This window comes from Elaeis guineensis, chromosome 3, assembly GCF_000442705.2.
Source record: "Elaeis guineensis isolate ETL-2024a chromosome 3, EG11, whole genome shotgun sequence".
Classification (NCBI taxonomy): Eukaryota; Viridiplantae; Streptophyta; class Magnoliopsida; order Arecales; family Arecaceae; genus Elaeis; species Elaeis guineensis.
In genome coordinates this window covers 19,465,901-19,477,388 of record NC_025995.2, presented here as the reverse complement: position 1 = coordinate 19,477,388, position 11,488 = coordinate 19,465,901, and positions in this window count along the sequence as shown.

The following is an 11,488-nucleotide window of genomic DNA, read 5'->3' as shown; positions in this document are numbered from 1 at the left end:
TCGTATGCTGAAAAATACTGATGAACCACTATAGTCGGGATATAAAATACACACTATACTATCAGCTGTGTCAGAGTTGTTGAACTTGAAGGCCGAGTTTAATATGATGGTCAATTGTTATGATAGGATGGTAGCAATAAAAAAAAATACTATCGAAAGATGAGAAGCTTGTTAGGAGCTTCTATACTTCGAAAAAAATGGTGAAAGGATTGGACATGGGATATGAGAAGATAGATGCATGCCATAATGGTTGCATGCTTTTCTATAAAGAGGACTAATAGAAGAGCTCATGTGGTGTATGTGGTGTAAGCAAATTTAAGTCAAGGCAAAAGAGTAGGAATCAGAAGGATATACCATATAAGGTTCTTCGATACCTTTCCCTCACTTCTAGACTTCAGAGGTTCTACTTTCCAAAAGTACTATCTGACAGATGAGATGGCATAAAGAAGGACCACGCAAATATCCTAATATGATGTGTCATCCATCGAACAGTGAAGCATAGAAGCAATTTGATGCTTGCCACCCTTTATTTGCTCAGAATTGCACAATATCTGACTGGATCTATCTACGGATGGTTTTACACCATTCAATCATGCAGCGGCCCCTTATTCATATTGGTCAGTCTTTATTGCTCCATACAATCTGCCACTTGGAATGTGTATGAAAGAATATAACATCTTTCTTATATTAGTTATTTCTGGACTACAATATCTTGGTAGAAGCATTGATGTATATTTAAGGCCTCTTGTTGATGAGCTAAAATTGTTATAATCTGATAACATTCATACTTTTGATGCATCAAAGAAGCAGAAGTTTATAATGAAGACTGTATTGATGTGAATCAGTAGCGATTTTTCTGCTTATGGGATGCTATCAGGATAAAGCATTCATAGGAAGCTAGCATGTCTCTATTGCATAAAAAATATAAAATTATTTCAGCTTGAGCATGATCGTAAGCCTTATTGGTTCGATTGTCATCGTCAATTCCTCTCCGAGCATCATCCATTTTGAAAGCAGCAAGATAGTTTCAAGAGGAATAAGATAGAGAAAGACCATGCACCCTAGCACCTCAGTGGTATGAAAGTATTTTAAAGGGTATCCCAATTGGATGAAGTCCTGTTTAGCATTAAATTTGACAAGCAGAAGCCTCAAGGATTCGGTACAACTCATAACTAGGTGAAGTGAAGTATCTTTCGGAAATTGCCCTATTGGTCCACCAATTCGATACGTCATAACCTTGACATCATACATATCAAGAAGAATATATTCGATAATATTTTTTATACTGTTATGGATGTCAAGGGCAAGATGAAGGGCAGTCCCAAGATTCGAACAGATATAAAGAATATATGCAAGCATCCTCTATTAGAGCTGGTTGAGGTGTCACTTGAGAAATTTCTGAAGTCGAAAGTATCTTATACCTTAACAAGGGAGCAGTTGAAGGATGTGAGCGAATGGTGTAAGAGACATATGTTTTGCTAAACTATGCGAAGATCGACCCATATGTCCTGTAAGTGTCCATCACAATTCTAACTCTTTAATCGCTTATTTTAGTATACTTATGTTATGTATATTTAGGCAATATGATGAGATGCTGAAAGGAGAAAATTGAGCATAATGATGAAGAAATATCAACACAGCGCTCAGAGAACTTTGCATGTTGGTTCCATCAATTGCTAAGCATCTATTATCATTTTATATATTTTAATTTTTTTAATTTATTTTTTTATAATATGTAGGTCATTCAGGAGAGCGAGTCTATACCAATGAAGCCGAGACCATTAGATTATGGGCTTGAAAAATACGTAACATGCTATAATGGCTATAACATAAATGATTTCAAATTTCACATCTAACAATATGAAAATTATAAAAGCACAATGAACAGTGGTGTGTATATAAAAGGTAACTGGTGGAAAGATAAGGCGAAGAGTGACTACTATGGATTTCTCGAAGAAATGATTAAGATGAGCTACATTGGAGGTAATAGTGCCATTCTATTTAAGTGCCAATGGTTCGATATCGATAATAGTATGAAGGTTGATCTATAGTATGGGTTTATTGAAATCAAACATAGATCAAAGCTTATGCCAACGAGTCATTTGTACTAGTTGCACAAGCTGCTTAACTGTATATACTCCTTTTCCATCAAGGAAAAAAGAAAGAAACGATTGATCGGCTATATGCAAAATTAAGTCTCGAACCATTCATTATGCACTCAAAGAAGAAAAAGAGCTCCAATTACCAGAATGCTTTTAAGAGGATGAGACAGTAGGAGTTCATCAATCATTCGATGATGTAGAATTGGATGCTCTAAAATTTTTTTACGTGAAGATGGCCAACATGAGGAGGTAGATCCAACTAAGATTGTTTTAAAGGACAATCTTCTCCAAGAAGCAGAAGAAGAGAAAGAATCAAAAGAAGATTCTGAAGGATACCAAACATCTGAAGAGGCCAATGAGTAGTGCTGAGTATATAATTCTTAGATTATTTTAATTACTTATCTTATATCATTTTAAATCTTGCATTCCCATCCATAATTATATAATTAATTTGGTGAATATATTTATTTTTATTTTCAAAGTGCATACATTATGTCTTCCAAAGGTCAGAGCTGTACCAGTCGAGGATAGAGCTCTCGAGGAGAGAGCGATCATGCGGCTAGCTCGCATGGTTCTACACCTCTCTCATCGGGCGATAAGCTCTAATACTTAGTTTATATATTTTTATTTATGTTATTTTATTATTTATTAACTAATACAATATTCTTTATATTAGATGTTTTGCACTCAAGTTCGGAGGATAAGGGGTCACTAGTGATCCCACAGTCACATGTAGTAGCGACTGCCGGCTCTCAGACATAGCACTGTGGTCGAGGATCCATCCGGCTTGTGGCACCTTTGACTCAATCGGAGGATAGAGAGATCATCCATATCAAGAGCCGCTCGTAAGTACTACATGCTCAATTAATATGTTTAGAATTTAATAATTTTAGAGTTAACATTTATTCTTCAAAATTAATTTTTCGACATATTCAAAGAGCCTTCTACATCTTGCATCATTATCTGGATCATACACCGATTGATGTCGGGACCGATGAACAAGTTCTCAAGTTGGCCATCGAGAGCTCGTGATGCAGCCTAGGAGATATTTCTGGTAAGTTAAAACTAGTTTAATTTTTAATTTTTTGATACGTTGGTATTTTAATTACATATTAATACATGCTTGCTTCTATCTTGTAGGAGTACTATCGATTCGAGACTCTCAGGATGAAGAGACTGGCAGTCGGATCTTCGAGAAGGTGGCCATATGGAGGTTTCGAGATGGCCTCTACAGCCTCAGGCAGTCCCTCATCTAGCACACTAATTTTCAATCACCATCGAATTGGAGGTCCTTCATGGATCACTGGATATGGGCGGACATATGACTGACCCTCCACGACCAGTAGAGTAGTGAGGAGTGCTCTGATAGACGATAAAGGGCTCGACAAAATCGAGCTACCCAATAGGATTTGATCAGGTACATGGGCGGCTCGATCAACACACATGTTGTGGCTGATAGATTGGTAAGAAATCTACATCAAAACTCTTCACTAGAACTATAAAAATTCTTAATATATACTTTAATTAATTTAATATTATTATTTATTTATTATAGATATGACAACTGGTCATCCACCAGAGCAGCTACAGTTGTGGGAGGCCACACACCAGTCTAGGAGGATTGGTGACTATTTAGATTCTACGTCATGATAGATCGTGGTAAGAACTTCAAATTTTATTGACAAATTAAGTTGTTACAAGATCTAATTTTTATATTAAAACTAATATATTTCTGAACTATGTAGATGCATTACACGGAGTATGTTGTTAAGAGATACGACGATGACCCATCTTCTTAGCCCCCCTTGACTTTAAGGGATGGCTTAATACCATCGGGGGTGGGGGGGGAGGGTGAGTAGGAGCTGAGTTATATAATTCGGCCACAGCTTCGATCCTCCACCGATTTGATATCTTTCAACATCCTCACAAGCCTCGACGTCCCAAATCTAGAGCGATATGCACATGGAGGAGGTCGTGCAAAGGATTCTGAGCCAGTGATCTTAGAGCCTTCTGGATGCCATCCGTGATATGATCATGGAACTTCTCTAGGATCTATAATTGCATGACCGACTAGGCTCATCATCTGAGCCATCACATCAGGTAACTATATCACTAAACCAATTTACTCTTTTTAAGTTTTCATATTTAGAAACTTTATACATTTAGGTTTGAATCCGAAAAGGAGATTTAGGGACTAAAAATTTAATCTAACTATCTAATTGATGGGCTGAAGGTGTCTATAGCTTCGTATCATCGAATAAAATGTGTAGAAATAATCTGCTCAAAAATTGAAGAAGTGTATCGAAAGATATACCTCCATATCGAAAGATATGTATCTATATTAAAATTTACTAATATTATTTTATTTTCTTCATTATAGGATACCGCGACATCCGGTTCTTATCCATCAGCTACTGGAGAGGAGTAGGAGGAGGAGGAAGTGGATGATGATGAGCATCGATTTGATTTTTTTTTTGATGTATTGTATTTTCTTGATACTGATTGTAAAAAAATTATGTAATTTATATTTTAATATAATATAATTAATTTTTAATTTTTGATTATCATATTATCTTTGAATTTTAATTATAATATATATCAAAAATCATAATTCATTGTGATGAATTAAAATAGATTTTAAAAATAATTTTATTAATTTTTTAAAAATAAAATTAATTATTAGCGATGGTATTAGTGATGAAAAATATCATTGCTAGGCATTAGCGACCATATCGACATCTCTAATATTTTTTCTGAAAAGAATATTTAATTTAAAAATTAAAAAAATAGAGACAGCATTGTTTGTCACCAATAATTATCAACGACGACATTAGCCATGAAAATACTATCGCTAATATTTTTTAATTTTTTTAAATTTAATTTCAAAATTAAAAAATAATTAGCGACGGAGTTCTTCCATCGCTAACGCCATCGCTAAGCCACTAATAGTCATATTACTATTAGCAACGACGATATTTTTCATCATTAATAAAGATATTTAGCAATAAATTTTTTTTAAATTAGCTGTTACGATGAAATTAGCGACAATGATGTTATTAGCGATGACTGGTGGACTGTTAGTGACAGCAAATAACCATCGCTAATAATCCGAATTTTTGTGGTGTTTGTTCCAAAGGATGTATATAGCAAAAGGGCATAGTATGTTGCAAAAAGAGGACGGCACAAGGACCTTACTGATGTGAGTTAAACATTGACATAAGGATCCAACCAATAAGGTTTAAATGTTAGCATAAGATTATTTTGAAGGACTAATGTACTACAACAAAAACAATCTATAATGATGAAATTTTGGTAACACTTGGCAAATAAAATATGGTACTATAAATATTTTCTAGTAATAATTTTGAGAAATATTATAAAGGATATATATAATATTGCAATGATTTATCTGGAGTGTTACTAAAGATTATTATATAGCAATAGTATTTTATAACTACTATAAAAAATTATATTTTATAATAATAATTTAAAAATTATTATAAAATGTCCATAATGTTGTAATGATTATTTACAAATATAGCTAAAATTTTTTATGTTGTTATGATACCTTGTGAGGATAATATTTTTTGATTGAATAGAATTTAATCAATAATATATATAGTTTTAGAGTACAATACTAAGTATTTATTGATGAAATAAATTTTGCAACCCATACATCATTATGTCAAATTAATATTACTACAAACTAATTTGAATTTTTTCAATGATAATATTTCAACACTAAATATATATTTGAATTTTTTAAAATATATATTTGATATATCTAATAACTTTTAGAAGTGATGAGGTTTCAATTACATATATTGACTAGCTAGTATATGTTCTATTTGTGCTTGATAATTTTTAATGGATTAAATAAGTTATTTTCAGCTTTATTTGTTTAGATCTATTTGTTAGATTGCAACATACATGATCAATCAAGTCAAGTGAATAGTTCAAGAAGTATAGGTTTGCTTGGCTTGGAATTTTTACTTTGTTTAATAATAGTTTTATATACATTAATGATTATTAAATTAATTAATAGTATCTTATAAAAAATTTATTAATCTAGGCATGGTGAATAATACCTTTTACCTACCCTCATGAAAAAAATCTTTAATGCTTCTTGATTATTAGTAGGATAACAAATTTAATAAAATTGATTCTATGTTATATTTGTATTTGAAATGTTTTAATGATTAAGTATGTTACTTTGAAGTTGATTCGATCCAACATATCTAATGAATAAGTTACATGACTTAAATCAATTTAACAATTATATAAAAAAAATAGATTTTAGTATAAAATACAATATAATATTGCAAAAAAAAATACTATAATCAAGAAATGGGTTAAGGTGTAATTATTAAAAACTTGCATGGAGACTAATTTAACCAAAGCTTTGTTCACTAATCCATTATATATTCAAAATATATGAAAAATTAAAATTACTTAAACAAAATATATAATATAAAATATTAAAAGTATTCTATATTAAATACCATTGTATACATCATAAGAAGGGGAAGGTCATTGGATTGTTAAAAGGGCATTACCATAGGAATATAGCCATAATTCATGGCTGATGAGTGGAACAAGATGTTTTGCAAGATTGAGCTCATGAGCATAAACTTCATGAGTGGAACAAGATGTTTTGCAAGATTGAGCTCATGAACATAAACTTCAATTTCGAGAAAGATTAGAGTTTCATGGATGATTTTTTTCATGTGGAGTTATTATTGCAAGATTTGATTATTGGTTAGTACTTTATATCTAGATGTGGTTTTGAACTGATATATTTTATATGCTTCTTTTGTAATCATGTCATTTATTACCTTATTGCTTGATTCATTTAGTTAAGTGCACATTACTTACTATGCCATCTAGTTCATGATCTGGTATCTTATTGCTTTACAAATTTTGAGAACTAATCTTGCATAGAGTTTTTTTTCTATGGAAGAATAATTAACAGAAAATTCTTATTTTTTATTTATAGTATATTAGGATTGATTTAAAGTTTAATGTAAGATCTTTGGATATTATAGGATTTTATAAAATATTAAAATTTAGATTTTAGTTATTTAAATTTATTTTACTCATGACTTATAATATATATATCATGATCGAATGCCTTGCATGCTTGTATGAGAAGTTTTCTATAAGTATATGGTGATTACTATATCCTTAACTTATGAATTTGAGTCAAAGTATAATAAATTTATAATGTCATAAAAAAGAGAGAGAGAGCTGGTGATAAATGATGTTGCATAGGCAGCATGAATGATCAAGTAGATACTTATAACACAAACAATTTAAGAAACAAATTTGTAGTGAAGCAACTTTCCTCCACATAAGTAAAAGTGAAGTATGTACAAGATTAAAAGTAATTGCTTGAGATTTTATTTAATGAATTTTATTACCTATAGTATGTTTTATGTAAATTGAGTATCAATCCTTCAAATTAGAGAAGGGTGAGATAGGCTTTTACAATGTTTATGATTTTTCTTTATTTTTTTGTAATTAGATAAATGGTAGCATCTAATATGTGGTGGAAGAATACCAATAAGTTGGAGAGACTAGCCTCATTTCACATTACTTTTAGAGGGCCAAAAGGCACTTCTTAGATTGCAAAAATGTCTTTTGAGTTTTTTAAAGATGTTTAGAAAACATTTGAAAAAGCCTTTATTATATAGGAAAAGCCTTGATTTATAGCTTTTAGGCAAAAGCTCTATCATTCGAGATATATTAGAAAGCTATTTTTTCTTGAGAAATCCAAGTATTTAAGTCCTAGTATCGAATTTTTTTAGAAAAGATAATTTAAAAATAGCTTATAAGTTAACAAGTAATAGTTTATAATAATAATTTTGATGATATGATATAATATTTTAGTAATTATTAATAATATTTTAGTAAAATATTATTATATTATTATTCAATACAATAGTATGAAAATAATATTGTTATATTTTATAATAAATTGGAAAATTCATTAGTTATTATATTTTTTGGATTAATATTAAAATAAATAATTTAAAATTGATAATATTTTTTATCATGATATTTTTTGATAGTATAAATGATTATATAATTAAAACCACTACATAATATCTTTAGTTATTAGTTTTTTAATACTAAAATTACTATATAATATTCACATCATTTCAAAAATATAGTAAGCAAATAATAAGTAATATTTTATTAAAGCTCTACTAGTGAAAGTTTTACTGTCCCAAGGTTTGTAGACAAGAGGTCTACTAGACTTAATAATGACAAATGAGTAGATTTTATTCTACCTTACTCCACTTCCAAACATAGCCTTACATATTTTCTCAGTTCCTACTTTATCTTCTTTGTACAAGAGAGGATAAAGAAAATCTATATATAAAAGAATCATGTCATGTCGGAAAGAAATTTACTACAAAAATTATCATATTTTTCTTGCATAACCTTTTGTATATTAAATATAGTAGATCAAAAAATGTATTTTGTTTTAGAAAACTACTTTTTATGTTGTCTTTAAGAAACCAAGTATGTATGTATGTATGTATGTATGTATGTATGTATAACATATATATATATATATGTATTTACACATGTACATGTATAATGAGGATTATTTATTAGTTGATCCCTATTTTTGAATTTAAGAATTAATATTCATCTCTTTCATTTCTTTCCGAAAAACATGAAAATGTTTATTAATAAGATTAAGGAAAGTTTTAATAAGAAACTGCTCTCTAATGAACTCATGGGTTCTTTTGTCCGTGCATCAAAACCATCTATAATGAATTGCATTCATGCAAGTCTCTTTCCATTTTCTAGTAAAGGAACATCTCAACTTTCCCAATTTGTATTCTAGATAAATCAAAATTACATCGTCATGGTGCATTTTAGGGATGGCAATGGGTAGGGTTTGGGTCGGGTAGTATACTACCGATCCCCAAACCCGAACTTAATACCCTATACCCAAACCCTACCCGATACCCAATCGGGTAAGAAAAGAGATACCCATCCCCATACCCAACGGGTTCAGAGATACCCGTGGGTAACCCATTTTCCCATACCCAATCCATACCCGCCCCATACCCAACCCATACCATCCATTCTATACCAAAAAAAAAAGTAAAATAATTTTATGCATATTATCAATCAAAAATAGAATTACCAATTATATAAATATACATACATACATACGCACATACACACTTCTAACACACACACATACATACATGCATACATATATGCATGCATACATATACATACATACATATATATAATTATATATATATATATAGAGAGAAAGAGATCATATATATGTGTGTGTGTATATGTGTGTGTGTATATATGTGTGTGTGTGTATATATATATATATATATATGTATATATATATATATATATATATATATATATATATATATATATATATATATATATATGTATATGTATATGTATATATATATATATTCGGATATGTATATATGTATATGTATATGTATATATATATTCGGATATGTATATATATATATATATATATTCGGATATGGGTTCGGATATTATCCATATCCATAGGTTCGGGTCGGGTTCGGGTAGAAAATAGCACTACCCATATCCTACCCATACCCATACTATAGTTTTTGGGTTTTACCCAAATCCGAACCCAAACCCAGTCAAACCCTATTTTTCGGGTTTGACCGGGTTCGGGTAGGATGTATACCCATCGGGTCGGGTTAATTTTGCCATCCCTAGTGCATTTAAAACCAGAAAGTGGCCATTGATATTTCTTATATTGTTTTTCAAGAAATCATGTTTTTTGTTTTATTGAATTTGAAAATTTTCAGACATTTCTAAATATTAATTTAAAAGAATTTTACATTTTTAATTCTAGTTCTTCGTTCTTCATTGGTTTGAAATACAACAAGCTAAAACAACTTGGACTTACTAATGATATAATATGAAAATTATAATAAGTTTACTAATGATATAATATGAAAATTTTAATAAGTTTACCTAATTTTTTATTAAAAATTATATGTATGTATATTTATCATTTCTTTTCGATTATTCAACAGTTCTTCTCGAACTTACGTTATTCTATCAATTTTTAAAATTATGAAACTTTCAACCTTGCCAAATTGTTTTCGAGTTTCGAACTTGTGACTAGAGAGGAACTACTAATGTTAATATTTGGTCTACTAAGGATACAAAATATCAACTTAGACGATAGATCTCTTGCTCGCCAAGTAAAGAGGTTTTCATAAATAATCAAAAAGAAGATCACTATTGCAATAGATTGAAATAAGAGAGGGCTAACTTTCTCCTCTATTTTCGTTCCTTTTTCTCCCTACCCGATCTTCTACTCTTAGCAGCCACCAATGAGGGTTCTTGAGGCCCATGATCTTGAATGACCTTCCATTATTGGCAAGAGACTTCTCGATTTAGCAATCAGTTCAAATTCATTTAAATTTGAAAGTGGTAAAATTCCTTCCAAGTTGGTTGGTATCATTCAAAAATAAAACCAGCCAAATCTTGCCTATCTTTCTTTTCCATTTTTGTTCGGCCAATAGTAGAATGAAATATCCCATCTTTTTTTATTTGTCAGAGCTAGCCAAGGAAGGATGGATTGTGTCCTCTTTCCTTTCTTCTCCTCCATGTGCGGGCAAGAATGATACCCTCTCTATTCCCTGTTTCCACCTTTCTCTCTCCCCTTCCTAATGCCCCTATATTGTTTGATCATAGATTCTTATCTAATCTTCGTTTATCGAACGATCGGTGGTCTTGATCATTGCCCTCTATCACTCAACCACCATGACAGCCACTTTACTGGTTGACCTTAATCTTACCTCACCTGATCATGTCAATCCCTATTCAAGTCAGACCCAGGTCATTGATCTTGTTAAATGTTCCTTAAATCTAATTAAATTAGGGATGCCAGGCACAATTGCCTGATCAGTCTTATCCCTTATCCCCTTCTTGCGATTTATCTATATCTTAATTCAACGGGATTAATTTTATAGGGTTGCGATTATCTAAGCAGGAGGCAATGTAGTATGAGTTCTTGCTCAAGTCCTTGGATTATGGGGAATAGTTGAACTGATAGGTGCTGTTTGGTCCTTATAGTCAGTTGGAGAGTTTTCCCGGGGTGCCTCATGAGTAGAGCTGTAAGTTCCTCTATCTAATACTATATATATATATATATGAATTGGTTCTCTTTGCATAACTTTACAGAAATATGTTAATTTAACTTAATAATGAATAATATATACGTATATTTTAAATTATATTATGTATGCTTTGTATATGTAGATTTTGACAAGCTGGATTAAGTCTGAACTAAAATTTTATGAGCATGAACTATCTTTTTTTACTATTTTGAAATATTATCGGAT